Source organism: Schistocerca piceifrons, unplaced genomic scaffold (assembly GCF_021461385.2).
Source record: "Schistocerca piceifrons isolate TAMUIC-IGC-003096 unplaced genomic scaffold, iqSchPice1.1 HiC_scaffold_448, whole genome shotgun sequence".
Classification (NCBI taxonomy): domain Eukaryota; kingdom Metazoa; phylum Arthropoda; class Insecta; order Orthoptera; family Acrididae; genus Schistocerca; species Schistocerca piceifrons.
The window spans coordinates 107,501-112,500 of NW_025728676.1; the positions used below are offsets into that span (position 1 = coordinate 107,501).

At 54.2% G+C, this 5,000-nt stretch overlaps 1 non-coding gene across 1 annotated transcript in view; it reads left to right on the forward strand.

Annotated features, from left to right (window-relative positions):
- Window positions 1-3,627: 3,627 nt before the first annotated feature.
- Window positions 3,628-5,000, forward strand: part of LOC124750946 — a 1,909-nt gene continuing 536 nt past the window's right edge. Inside the window, exon 1 of the ribosomal RNA XR_007011996.1 lies at window positions 3,628-5,000. This exon is cut by the window's right edge and continues 536 nt beyond it. This is a non-coding gene — a ribosomal RNA (small subunit ribosomal RNA).

The following is a 5,000-nucleotide window of genomic DNA, read 5'->3' on the forward strand; positions in this document are numbered from 1 at the left end:
ATGCAATACCGCCATCTATGCGCATCTGACAACACTACGTCCGCACCACAAAACATACCGCCATCTGTAGGTCTCCCGCAACATGACCTCCTGCAACGACGCTACCGCCATCTATGAGACGCCAAGCCGACTAAGACAGCGATGGCGCCACAGTGGCCGCCTTTCGACGCCACCCACAAAGGCTGCAGCCTCTGTCGACCATAGCACCCAATCTCCAGTGGCTCTGCCGCACGAAGCCGTGGACCGGCAATGACGCCACCCGCACCCGTTCGTGCACCACCCCAACCGCCAAACTCGCACCTCCAGCGGATGAACGGCGGACGTTTCCCGCACTCGTAAAGTGCAATCCACCCCTATAACTTGCGTTTCATGAAGAGTTATTTCCAATATGCGACATTCCCGCTGTCCGTATACATGAGCCGCGACCTGTACCACTTACGAGCGAGAGACGCGATCGCGTTGCTCACTGTACGGCGTCCGATACCGAGCCATCAGCATGTCGGTCCCCATGCGCGTTGCACTCGCACTCGCAGTCGCAAAAACGTGGGGCAAATATATTACGCGGAAGAGTTATAACAGACCGAGCCCCACTGCATGGGGGGAGTCTTTGTCACTAATGTACACAGATGGAACATTTTGGACTGGAACCAGATTACCCGTACACACGGCGCTGATTAGTAATCAATGCAGAGCCATCAAACTACAGCAAATATACACAACTGTCCGTATACATGCTGAAAGAGTCTGCCCAAAATGGGAACCACACGTCAGCCAGACACTCTGATCACGCACCACTCTCTGCTTCTAACAGGCGCACATACAATATGTAAGCACCAGCATGGAACAACATCCAGTGCATCTTCTCCGCCACATTACACAATCCACACTATCACAACCAGACCAGGAGGTCCGTGCGGAAAATACAATATCCCAGCCTTTCGACATCCACCATTGCGCAGACCAGGCACCAACACCCACACATGTCCTATACAACGGTGCACCCAACATCACAATAGTACCTCCTGTCACAGCGCACAAACAATGACATGAGTCAAAGACACAGGTCTCACACAAGCATAGAATTGGAGCGCCGCCTCTAATAAGCCAAAGGTGCATCCTGACGTGACAAATCTGATCATGTCACAAGCATTCACTTACTATAATCACTATCAACGAACCTGCCGCCCCCGCCCCCCCCCCCCCTACACCTTTCCGTACAACAACGTGTAACCTAACCTAACCTAACCTAACCTATGTTGTACCTTAACCTAACCTATGTTGTACCTTAACCTAACCTATGTTGTACCTTAACCTAACCTATGTTGTACCTTAACCTAACCTATGTTGTACCTTAACCTAACCTATGTTGTACCTTAACCTAACCTATGTTGTACCTTAACCTAACCTATGTTGTACCTTAACCTAACCCATGTTGTACCTTAACCTAACCCATGTTGTACCTTAACCTAACCCATGTTGTACCTTAACCTAACCCATGTTGTACCTTAACCTAACCCATGTTGTACCTTAACCTAACCCATGTTGTGCCTCAACCTAACCCATGTTGTGCCTCAACCTAACCCATGTTGTGCCTCAACCTAACCCATGTTGTGCCTTAACCTAACCCATGTTGTGCCTCAACCTAACCCATGTTGTGCCTTAACCTAACCCATGTTGTGCCTTAACCTAACCCATGTTGTGCCTTAACCTAACCCATGTTGTGCCTTAACCTAACCCATGTTGTGCCTTAACCTAACCCATGTTGTGCCTTAACCTAACCCATGTTGTGCCTTAACCTAACCCATGTTGTCGCCTTAACGTAACCCACGTTGTCGCCTAAACCTGCTCTGTAATTGTTATACGACTCGTTCAATTACTGTAGTGTTGCCCACCCGCAACCCTCGCAATATAGTTCGCTACTCGCACTGCCCGCACCCCTGTGTATCGCTTCATGTTAAACACCTTGCAAGTCTTGCTCACTTTCCACATGCTCCTGCTGTACACTGTAATGTGGATGGCAGCAGGACGTACATGCCGCCCCTCCCCACGTCCCCACCTTGCCCCCTGCCTTCGCAAGCTGGTTGGTGAGAAGTTTGCATGTTCAATGCCCTTCGCATGCGACGTACTCAGGCTACGTTGTGGTGCGGCCTGTGTCAACTGTCCGCTGATGTCGTACGCGTGAACCACAATCTGTACTGCACATTCGTCCTTATGTACTGAATGATACATCGTGGCACATGTGTGACCGCACAACGACTGCGCCCAAAAACGGCGGACCATACAGTGCAAATATTGTGCACGCAGCTACGTGTCGTCTCCCTATGAGAGCTGGATTGCAGTGTGGTACGCCATAGAGACGTGTGGGAGGAACGGACGCCGTGGATGGCGATCAGCATGAGCTGTCTGTTGATGTATTCGGACCTAGTCGTCTCTCCTCACACACCGTGATGGCATGGTGCACCGCGTTCCATATCTGCGACATGCTACAGAGGCCGGTTGACAGTCGTTCGAGCAATGGACATCGCATACGTACGGGGGCCACCTTCCACGTATTGTCTAGGCGTGCACATTTTGTTGCGTGTATGTGGGCAGACGTAGTGTGGCGTGACACCTGACACAGGCATGCAATAATCGTTGAAGTTGCAAATGGCGATGGACGCCTGCGTTTTCTGGTGAAGTTACGCAAATGAACAAATGGTAACCTGTTGTGGTGCGGTTGTTCTCGCTAGGGGTGAATCGGTGATGGCGACGATAGGTTGAGGTACTAACCGGTTGTTCCAGCGATACCCACCATGCCGACGAAACTGAACGGCATCTGGGTGTGAAGCGATACGCGGCGGTGGCTGGGTGGGACCGTCCCCGGCCGGTGAGGGGGCGCCTCCCGGCGTGCTGGCCGCGCGGTGCGTGGGCGCACGCGCTACAGCCGGCTGGTGGGGGCGGCCAGTGGCAGGCGCGCCGGCCGACGGACGCGGCAGGCGTCGCAGCTGCGCGCCGGCGCACCCTGCGCGCGGCGCCGTGCGGCCAAAGTAGGTCCTCGCGGGCCCGGTGCGAAGCGCGGTGGACATCTTCAGTGTGCTGGTCCGATTGAGGACTGTGTGCGTTGAGGATGCGCCGCCGCCCGGCGCTCGGCGCCGCGACGCCGTCTGCTGCTCGGTCGCCCCAGCGGTTCTCGCTGGTGGTTTGTATCGCAGCTGTGCGGATGTGTTGGCGCGTGCGCTGTGCTGGGAGAGTTCGCTTCGGCACCCAAGTGGGGCTTTTGTCCTTCTGTGGCGCTGGCGTTGGAGCTGCCGGTCACCGTAGGTGGCGCGTGTTGTCTCCCGCCGGCAATGCCACGACAGCACGCTCCCGGGCCTCTGTCGGCAGCGGCAAGCTCAGTTGGGAGCACGGGTGGTCGCACCGAAAGCGTCTACTCGCCTAACTCCGGGCGATTGCGCCTCTCTCGAACCCGACCAAGTACTTGGGACGGCGCTGCGCGCCGCCGGGACCTGAGAGGGTTTCGAGGTGTATTGTGCAGGGGAGCTCAGCCTCCTCCTGTTTGCAGAATGATTGAGCGGACGCTTGCGTGTTCGCGCGGGCCCCCGGGACACACTCCCGGGCGGCCGGCTGCTCAGCTCTAGTTGACGCAGCTCCCTGGTTGATCCTGCCAGTAGTCATATGCTTGTCTCAAAGATTAAGCCATGCATGTCTCAGTACAAGCCGCATTAAGGTGAAACCGCGAATGGCTCATTAAATCAGTTATGGTTCCTTAGATCGTACCCACGTTACTTGGATAACTGTGGTAATTCTAGAGCTAATACATGCAAACAGAGTCCCGACCAGAGATGGAAGGGACGCTTTTATTAGATCAAAACCAATCGGTCGGCTCGTCCGGTCCGTTTGCCTTGGTGACTCTGAATAACTTTGGGCTGATCGCACGGTCCTCGTACCGGCGACGCATCTTTCAAATGTCTGCCTTATCAACTGTCGATGGTAGGTTCTGCGCCTACCATGGTTGTAACGGGTAACGGGGAATCAGGGTTCGATTCCGGAGAGGGAGCCTGAGAAACGGCTACCACATCCAAGGAAGGCAGCAGGCGCGCAAATTACCCACTCCCGGCACGGGGAGGTAGTGACGAAAAATAACGATACGGGACTCATCCGAGGCCCCGTAATCGGAATGAGTACACTTTAAATCCTTTAACGAGTATCTATTGGAGGGCAAGTCTGGTGCCAGCAGCCGCGGTAATTCCAGCTCCAATAGCGTATATTAAAGTTGTTGCGGTTAAAAAGCTCGTAGTTGGATTTGTGTCCCACGCTGTTGGTTCACCGCCCGTCGGTGTTTAACTGGCATGTATCGTGGGACGTCCTGCCGGTGGGGCGAGCTGAAGGCGTGCGACCGCCTCATGCGTGCTCGTGCGTCCCGAGGCGGACCCCGTTGAAATCCTACCAGGGTGCTCTTTATTGAGTGTCTCGGTGGGCCGGCACGTTTACTTTGAACAAATTAGAGTGCTTAAAGCAGGCAAGCCCGCCTGAATACTGTGTGCATGGAATAATGGAATAGGACCTCGGTTCTATTTTGTTGGTTTTCGGAACCCGAGGTAATGATTAATAGGGACAGGCGGGGGCATTCGTATTGCGACGTTAGAGGTGAAATTCTTGGATCGTCGCAAGACGAACAGAAGCGAAAGCATTTGCCAAGTATGTTTTCATTAATCAAGAACGAAAGTTAGAGGTTCGAAGGCGATCAGATACCGCCCTAGTTCTAACCATAAACGATGCCAGCCAGCGATCCGCCGCAGTTCCTCCGATGACTCGGCGGGCAGCCTCCGGGAAACCAAAGCTTTTGGGTTCCGGGGGAAGTATGGTTGCAAAGCTGAAACTTAAAGGAATTGACGGAAGGGCACCACCAGGAGTGGAGCCTGCGGCTTAATTTGACTCAACACGGGAAACCTCACCAGGCCCGGACACCGGAAGGATTGACAGATTGATAGCTCTTTCTTGATTCGGTGGGTGGTGGTGCA